Genomic DNA, 10,390 nt, shown 5'->3' with positions numbered 1-10,390 from the left:
CACTGTAAGGCTTTTGTTTTTAAGATTATTAAGATAAGAAGCTTTTGAAGGGTTTTGGGTAGAAGGCTGAAATACACGATCTGCATTTTGTTGATTAAACTAGCTGCTTAAATGTAAATAGAGAGAGGGGGGAAAATAAGTAAGGGGGAGGAGAAAGTAGAGGAAGAAGGGGAGAGGGAGAACAGGAGAAGGTGAAGAAGAAAAAGAATGGAAGAAAGAGAAGGAAGAAGAGGACAAACAGCCAAGAGGCTATCACAGTAATCACAGCCAAAGGGACTTTGACATGGGCCAGAGTGGCTGCAAGAGAGGAAGTAGTGGTTACTTTCTGAAAATAGTCAATAGAGATTGCCAAGAGATTGCTAAGAGTGGGGGCGGGGGAAGATGACCTCAAGGTTTTAGTCTGAACAACTGCAAAGAAGTTGCCATTTGCTGAGATGGAGTCTCAGAAAGGGAAAAAAAAAAAAAAAAATGGGGGGAAATAGCAGAGTTTAAATTCAGAGCTGTTAAGTCTGAGATTTAGAATAAGCAGATGGACATCTGAGGTTGGAATGCAAAGAAGATTCCAAGGCTAGAGAAGAATTTGGGAGTTACTACCATAGGAGAATGAGTGAAGAGGAAGATTAGAACAGGTCCAAGTAATGAATACTGGGATTTGAAAATTAAAATGCTATCTAAATGCCAATATATTTGTATATTTAAATGAAAAGGACACATTCTTGAAAAACACAAATTATCAAAATTAACACAAGGAGAAACTATCTGAATAAAAAATATAAAATATACAAAAATGTCCATAACAATATTATTCGTGAAATTCATACACTGAAACAATCCATAGGCTACTCCACATTTGGTATAGTCACTTATGCAATATCATAAAGCGATGAAAATGAGCAAAATCATGAAAGATACAACAGCTTATATAGATTCCACAGACATCCTGTTAAGCAGAAGACAACCAATTCACACTGTATTATTCCATTTTTATAATGTTCATGTGCAGCCAAAACTAAACTATTATAGGTATTAGAAAGTTTGTTTCTCATGTGGGCTGATAATGATAAGGTATGACTTATACCTTGATCTTGGTTTGATTATTTTTATTTAAGCTTTACTGAGCTATTACTGGAATCTTTTAGACTAATCATTCAAAAAACTGTACATCTTTAATTTTATCTACTTTTTAAACTAAACTTCCAAAAACATTTTTTTAGGTATCAGAAAATAAAAAAAATAAGCAGACTAACCAGAAATATATTTAAAATTGTAGTGTACTAAAAGACTAGCCTTATGTATTATTAAAATATCCTATAAATCTACCATGATTTAATAGGGTTTATACTAGTATGATATTGGCAAGTTACGAAAGACAGAACATAGGTACGGAATAGTAATTGTAAGTATTAACAGGTGAGATGGGAAAGTAAAATATACAATCTGCACATAGAAAATGCCCTAAAGAGAGAAATCCAGAAGCAACTGAAATAATAAATTTCACTACATATACTTTGAAACCATCTGACTAAACAAACTGAAACAAGGTAGACAAATTGGGGAAATATTTGCAAAATATAGGATAGAAAAATAAATTTTTACAAATCCGTAAGAGAAGTAATAACCACCTAATAGAAAAATATTTAAATAACATGAAGAGCCCACAGTAAAATACAAACACCTTATGAATATAAGATGTTCAATATGACTCCTAATCAGATTTTCTAATTCTTCTAGTTTTGTGATAAGTGTATATTTTCCACATAATATGAGAAAATATTAATAAAATATCTATACAAACACGATTTTTATTTTATTAAGACTTATAACTTAAATCTTGCTATACTTGGAAATTTTTTTCATTAAAAGTTGCTATTGTATTTTACAATCCGTGGAAGTAGCAGTCTCTACTTTACCCTATGAAAATTTAAATCATTGCTCTCAACTTTTTAAACTGAGACCAAGGGGCACCTGGGTGGCTCAGTCGTTAAGCGTCTGCCTTCAGCTCAGGTCAAGATCCCAGGGTCCTGGGATCCAGCCCTGCATTGGGCTCCCTGCTCAGCGAGAAGCCTGCTTCTCCCTCTCACACTCCCCCTGCTTGTGTTCCCTCTCTCGCTGTCTCTCTCTGTGTCAAATAAATAAAATCTTAAAAAAAAAAACAAAAAAAAAACTGAGACCAAGAGTAACACATTTTATTTATACTGCAACACTATACACATAAATAAACAGTCATTCACTAACGATATCTATGCCTACTACTTGTGATGCATGTAGAAGTATTATGGTCTGTTCTATCCTGTCGTAGCTTATCCTGCTTTATAATTTATAAGAGTCTCAAGGCATTAAGTTGATGCCATCAGACTGTGACCCACAGTTTTAAAAGCACTGCTCCAGCAGGTGCCAAATGAGCATATATTTAGTTTCAATAGATTAATGTGAATTTTGCGAGATAGTAAGGATAGTACTTATGACCATTTCATTTGAAAGCCTGACAGAGCAAAGTGGTGTTGTGATCAAAAGATTCCAACAGGAGAATCAGTTTAACACAAACTTTTTTGCCAATCAGTACATAATTGTTGACTTTGATCGCAGTTCTGTGATGTGAGTACTTTCTAAAAATTGTGTGCATTACTTACCTTTTTGAAAGAGATACCATTTTTAAGAATTATGCCACTCTGAAGAGAAGGAAAAAAAAGTTGTGGCTTCAAGTGTATGCATCTTTTGTAAGAAAGGATGATATTTTCATCATTTTAATGGTCCAAATAAGTGAACACGTAAAACTTTTTCACAGAGTAATCGCTCAATTGTGAGTAAAAGGAGTATTATTTGCTCTCAATTTGTAAGCGAAAGGATAATGCCAAACAGTTTTTCTCTTTCAAAAATAACACAAAGTAAACTTTCCCCTCCTCTTCCTGTCTTCAAAAGGGTATAAGTAATGACTTCTCATTGTACATCTGAACATTACAATTTTCCTTATACTTTTAACACTGTTATGCCATTTTCAAAGCTGTCATGGTTCGAAGTTTATAGCTATTTCCTCTTTGTCATTTCTTATTTTCTGTTACTCCAAGAAATAATATGTTATTCTGAGTATAGATTGAGAATTGTCTCCCTCCCCTCTCAGTTTAAATCTAATTTCAGTCATATATTACCAAAACTACTATGAAAACATTAATTCATTATTGAATGAATTGTTTTCATATCATTTAAAAAAAACAGTGGGTATATTCTTAAATTGAGTTAAAAGATTGAAAGGAATTATGCATGAAGCCATAAAAACAGTGGGTATATTCTTAAATTGAGTTAAAAGATTGAAAGGAATTATGCATGAAGCCATAACCTTTTTCGTATTCAGATGAGACAGGCAAAGGTAATTTGTAAAGGCTATTGTGAGGGGAGGGGGTTATTCTGGGTTTGTGAAAATCGATTTGTTTTATGACTGTTGTGAAAATAAGATTCTTAAATGTCTTCTAAAACTTTTTAACTCCAATAAGGTCTTTGCTTATATTAAAATCATAAAAGCTAAGGCTTTGGTAACAAAATAGATAGGTTTCATGAAGACACAACTTTTTGAAATGTATAAAATTCTGTATTTTGTTTTAGATTATTTGCCCTATTTTTTTATCTTGAAAAATATCAAACCTACAGAAAAGTTATAGTAAAAGTCATTTTAACGACACCCGTTCACCCCTTACTAGGATTTATCAATTGTTAACATTTGACAAATTTGTTTTCTCTTTCTCCTTTGCTAAATATTCAAAAGTAAATCACTGACATGATGGTACTCACTCCTAAATATTTCATCTAGTTGCTTTTAAGATCAAGGACAGCCTCCTACATAACCATAATCCCATTTTCACACCAAGGAATTTAACTTGGATTCAATAAAAGTATATGAAATGTAATCCATATTTAAATTATCTAATAGTTCATAAAATTAGCTGCCAGTCTTGCTTTAATACAAGATTCCACCAAGAATTATACATTGTATTTGGTTGCATGTATCTTTCGTCTTTAATTCTCTTGACTTTCTTGTCTTTCCTAACATTGATACTTCTGAAGAGTCCAGGCCACTTGTGTAAAATGCTCTACAATCTGTCTTTTTGGGATCTCATGATCATAATTAGATTACACCATTTACAAACCATTTAAACCATATTACAAGGAATGTATACATTCCTTGGCATTATATCGGAATGTGTACATTCCTTGGCATTATATCGGAAGATATAAGGTCAGTTTTTATGGTTAATGGGAATGCTAGTTGGTAAATCTCACATGAGGCTTTCCAACCATATGAATATCTGCTTCCCAGTAACTATTCACACAATGGCTCAGTGTCTGTTTATGGATAGTTGCCTAAAAAATTTTTTTACATTAGGGTCTGTAAATTGGTGATTTGTTAATTATATCATTTTCCTATATTTACCCATTTACATTCTTCAGTAAAGACAGTTACATTCTCAGCAGTTCTGTGAATGAAGACTGTCTGCTTCATGGAGTGTTAAATAAAATTTGTTTGTATCACCTAAATTGTCTTCTTTTATCAGTTTTTAACAGTCTTTGGGCGATGAGCAGTAGGATCAGAAGTTGATTGCTAACTACCTGCGACGTGATGAGATGCACACTGAATCCTTTGAGCTTACCGTTCCTCTCATCAGGACCAGGAACTGTGGGTCAGTCCCTCTCAGATTTAAGCTCCACTCGCTTATGTTCAGCTCTCTGATCCAAACAAACTTTATTTTTTTAATTTATATATTTATATAATGTTATTATATTTATATATAAATACATATTTTTTGGCTTCATATATTGCTTTCAGAGTGTGAAATCAAATGCCAAACTTTCCAGTTTTTAAAAAAGGGACAAAAGGTGAGTGAATTTTCTAGGGCCAATAAGGAAAAATTTGAAGCCACTATTAAAGAATTAATCTCATTATGTTTTCTAAAACATAACCAGCTATGGGCTGTTTAAAACTATATATACATATATATACATATATTTTACTTACAAAACAGAAAGATCAAGCATGAAGACTATATACACAACTGTCAACTGATTATGTTACAATAAAATATTAATTCTACCTTTTTTATTAAAACAAAAACAAAAACAAAAACTAGTTCCCAAAAAGAGTTCAGGGTTTTTTAAAGTTCCCAGAAAAGTTCTGGGATCCTGGAAAGGCTCTGGAATAATTATACTAGAAGTCCACAGTGAGTGGTAGCCATTAGGAGACTTAAGAAGAAGGAATTCCAACATCTGCAATGTGTGGTAGCCATCACTGGGACTTACAAAGGTAAGTCCACAGCATAAACCATTGGAGGGCTTGAGGAAATAAATTAAGACAAGGAACTCAGAATGTTTGACCAATGGCACATCAAAATCTAAGTAGAATCAAGTCACAATTTTACAAGCCATCAGGTCGTCCATACTATAAAGAAAACTTCTCATGAAAAGAACAATAGATCTATTGCTAATGGAAGTCACAGCCATAAAATTTGCGGTCATGAATCAAGCATTAAAAGCTGTTAGAGCACGAGCCACCTAATCCTGGACTCTTACGGTAGGATGCGTTGATCGCAGAATAGGTTAAATTGATACTGCCATCTCTCAACCTCAAGAAGATTTCCATGCAGCGAGGCATGCCATAAGACACAAAATCCCCAACTCAGTGGCACATTCCTCTTAGGCATTAATTTGGCAATAAGAGACCCAAGGCCTAGCTAAAAGAGTCAATCTTCAAGTTTCAAAGAATTGAGCCTTCCTCCTTCCAGCATACCTCTTTGTATGTCTAAGAACTGTTTCCCTGGAAGCTGTAGATACCGACAAAAACGGTAAAATCTTACTAAGACAGTCTAGAATTACCATGGCCCATGGAATATGGGAAATATTCCAATTAGCCAAAATCATTCTTTAGAGAAGTACACTTAAAAGCAAGTGTTCCCAAATCAAACAAACAGAATGGGATAACTATTTTAATTGCTATGCAGAAGCCTGCAAAAGTCTTCAAGATTCTGAGAGCTTCATTAAGACATACATTGTGAAAGGCTAATGAAAAGTTAAAGCAGCAAGAGGTACCCAACGCAAATGACTGTAAGACTGATGTGACTCCTCCTTCTCTCTATCCTCCTTTACCTGAGTATTCACAGTTTATTAAAACTCTACTTGAATTGCCTTTCCATTCTGCAGAGACTACAAGACCATAAACAAAAGTCCACCAAGTTAGTAGCCTTAAAACTGCAGAAGCTCCAGGACCAGAAACCTAAACCAACACCCGCACCTCCCACTTTGCACCCTGCTAGGGGTCTATCATCAAAACACTGGCCCAGAAATTGGGGTCTCATTTGTAATCAAGTGGGACACTGGAAAAAAAGATTGTCCTCAAAAGTTTTATACAAATCCTTCCATACCAACTTGAATGCTCCCATATCTCAAAGGAGGGCCCCATGGCCTCCTCCTTGTAGGGCTGATGATACACTGAGGGATTCTCTGGTAAACTGCCATGAACTATTCCCTTAAACAGCAGAGGGGAAACTAAAATTAAAATTAATGGAGAAACTTGCCAAATTCTGGGAGATACTGAAGCTACACACTCTACCTTAAACCTCACTCTCTCTGGAGCCTACAGATTTGATCCTGGGAAAACTGACAGAAGCCTGTGAAGGGTAACAATTCTTAACAGAGTCAGCTCTCTTGGATCTCGGTTGTGCCCGGTAGAGAAAGTAAAATGTCATGTTGTTCCTTATTGGTTATCCACCGTTTTCTCTCCTAGGGACAGCTATGCCTTCTTGTTTTGCACCCTGAAAAGTGGCTTAGCTTTCTGTCAGGAGCATGTAGGTTGTTGATTCTCTTGTATGGGGGCAGCTCAACCATCAGGTTCAGGTCCAAAATGTGTCTGGACAGAAATGTGAGCTGCACCCTGTTTGTGTCTGTCAAATGGCAAAACGAACACAACTTACTGAGTTTCCCTTTACTCAAGGGAAAAGAATCCATGGATTGGAGGAGTACGGCACTTCACAGGCAGCAGGACACTGTTCCTGAGAGATTTTGTTTGAGTGAGTTTTACAGAACCTTAGAAAAGGCAACAAGAAAAAGGGCATGATTGGCTAGCAGGTCAGGGATTTCCATTTAAGGCTAAGCAGGCTCTATTCCCTAGGTTAAGGTAAATTAGCTAAAGCTGAGTTAGAGGATTATGATGAGTGTTAGGATTCCTTGACAGGTGTTTCCCATAAATGCAGGCTGACTTAGGTTTAGATTTGTGGTGTGGGGCAGGGCTACTGGCATGGCCTCCATTTTGTGGATCCTGATATACAAATTAACTTTGTCAGGTCCTGCTGATTGTTGCTAGCTCTCAGGGGAATTGTCTAAGACTTTCTTTTGGCTGTTTTTGGGAGTAGCTCTGGATCTTTGGAAGGTAGTATCCTTTGCACCCATTCGGGGGGATGTCTCTTGCATCCAAGGGGTCATTGAAAACTGCCAGGAATATTTACTATTTGTTCTAGCTGAAACCTAACAAGATATTTGAGAGGATTTTTTAAGGAGCTCAAAGGTCAAAAGTTGACCAAATTGGAAGCTGATATTCAGAGTCTTATAGGATTTTTTTTTTTTAGGCCTTCTCTCCTTAGCTGAATGAAACAATTTACCCAGAGGGAAAGAAAAACATTCCAAACACAAACAGCTCTAGATCTAGAACATAGGAATCTTTTGATTTCTATCATAGTTGAAGATCTTCTCTCTGATATAAAGAAGCAAATTGAAGATAATATAGTGGGATGACTGGCTCAGTCCCTTCATAGCATTCAGGTTGTGACCCAATTCTTTGAGGAATTAAAAACAACTGTCCTCCAAACTGAGCCTTCACAAGAACAAAAGAAAGCCCACCTAATCCTTATTACCAATTCCAGAATCTTCCCTATTCATTTCAAAAGGCTAATAGTATTGTAAAAATTTTGGATTTAGGAAATAATAGACCTTCTTGGAGGAACTTGCATCGTTTCTCTGTGCCCTTAAGATGTGAATGTTCTACTTAGTCTTCTCTAGAAACTGAGGGCCATCTCGTCAAAATACAAATTTCAGGGAGGTTTCCTGTCAGAAGGAAACAAAGAGAGGAAAGGCCTATTTGGAAACTAGGTGAATGAAAAAATCTTAAAAGTCTTCTCCACAAATACTGGTAAAAAGTTTAAGTCATCTGAGTAGGAAACCTTAACTTATTCCATCTGCCAGAAATCACCAACTGCCAGGAACTACCCACTACCCACTGAATATATATAAAAAATAAACATGCAAAATGCTAAACAAGCAAGCTAAAGCTTGCTCCATGGCTGAGTCAATGTGTACAATTACTTTGAGCAGTATGATATTTCCCTCAATTTTGTCTGCTATGCATTTGATTCTATTACATCTGTACAGTTTTTTTCCCAGCAGATACCATAACTTCCTAAAACACTCATATATTTCCAAAATGTGTTTACTACATATTTTACCATTAAGTAAAAATTTGCATCTCATCAAATTCCTACCCCCCATTCCATCAGCATGGTAATGACAATGCTTAATCATTCTAGAAACTCAACTGTAAGAGGATGTATTTTAATGATACTAAAAATCTTTCTTGTTGGTATCATTTGATTTTCATATTAGCCACTTTCAGTCAAAAGTATATATATCCAGGTTAGTACTATTAGCTCTTTAGTGATTTAATTTATGATATTGTAACTCACTACAGTGCATATACACATTATTTTTAAAATATTTCATCTATTGTGAAGACTGAATCTCTTGATATGAAAAATATCTCCTTTAATGTTAGCCAAAAAGTGTACCATTATTATTATTATCGTTATTATTGTTATTATTATTATTATTATTATTAATCTAGTACCAGATCACTACAGTACTAGTATACGACTCTCTGGAAGACCAATTATTATTATGGTCATATAAGATAGACATGGTTATTGCATTGTGGGGAGCAGAAGGCTAACTGAAGACAAAGCATAAGCTGACACCCTGCAGCCTCCCTCTACCCACCCCTCCCCCCCACACTCCTGGGTGGGATATGTGTGATGTTCTTCCAGGAAGCTCCCAACTGTCTTAATGTTATTGCTTTACTACAGGGAAAAACAACCTTTATTTGACAATGGTAAGGCCTCTTATAAGTCCTCTTTAGCATATGAAAGTTCTTTTGAAAACCTTTTTCCCTAGCCCCAACTCCCAAGGATATAATCAGCCACCCCTCACAACCCCAGTGCAGCAGCTCTTTCTGCCCAAGGGTCCTGTCCCCATGCTTTAATAAAACCACCTTTCTGCACATAGATGTCTCAAGAATTCTTTCATAGCCGTGGGCTCTGGACCCCACCCCACCAAATCTCACTGATATTCCAAAACCACATCAAAATGATAGAAGGAGATGATTGAGAATCTTTAGGGAAAGCATTCTAAGAGACCAGGGAGAAAAATTAATCAAGGGAATCTAAAAAAACATTAAACAATTTTATTTTTTTATTTATTTTTTTTTTTAATTTTTTTTATTGTTATGTTAATCCCCATACATTACATCATTAGTTTTAGATATAGTGTTCCATGATTCATTGTTTGTGCATAACACCCAGTGCTCCATGCAGAACGTGCCCTCCTCAATACCCATCACCAGGCTAACCCATCCTCCCAACCCCCTCCCCTCTAGAACCCTCAGTTTGTTTTTCAGAGTCCATCGTCTCTCATGGTTCTTCTCCCCCTCCGATTTCCCCCCCTTCATTCTTCCCCTCCTGCTACATTCTTCTTCTTCTTTTTTTCTTTCTTAACATATATTGCATTATTTGTTTCAGAGGTACAGATCTGAGATTCAACAGTCTTGCACAATTCACAGCGCTTACCAGAACACATACCCTCCCCAGTGTCCATCACCCAGTCACCCCATCCCTCCCACCCCACCCCCCACTCCAGCAACCCTCAGTTTGTTTCCTGAGATTAAGAATTCCTCATATCAGTGAGGTCATATGATACATGTCTTTCTCTGTTTGACTTATTTCGCTCAGCATAATACCCTCCAGTTCCATCCACGTCGTTGCAAATGGCAAGATCTTATTCCTTTTGATGGCTGCATAATATTCCATTGTATATATATACCACATCTTCTTTATCCATTCATCTGTTGATGGACATCTTGGCTCTTTCCACAGTTTGGCTATTGTGGACATTGCTGCTATAAACATCGGGGTGCACGTAGCCTTTCGGGTCCCTACTTTTGTATCTTTGGGGTAAATACCCAGTAGTGCAATTGCTGGATCATATGGTAGCTCTATTTTCAACTTTTTGAGGAACCTCCATACTGTTTTCCAGAGTGGCTGCACCAGCTTGCATTCCCACCAACAGTGTAGGAGGGTTCCCCTTTCTC

This window comes from Phoca vitulina, unplaced genomic scaffold, assembly GCF_004348235.1.
Source record: "Phoca vitulina isolate PV1807 unplaced genomic scaffold, GSC_HSeal_1.0 scaffold7, whole genome shotgun sequence".
Lineage (NCBI taxonomy): Eukaryota > Metazoa > Chordata > Mammalia > Carnivora > Phocidae > Phoca > Phoca vitulina.
The sequence above is the reverse complement of the archived record's forward strand: the minus strand, read 5'-3'. Positions refer to the sequence as shown.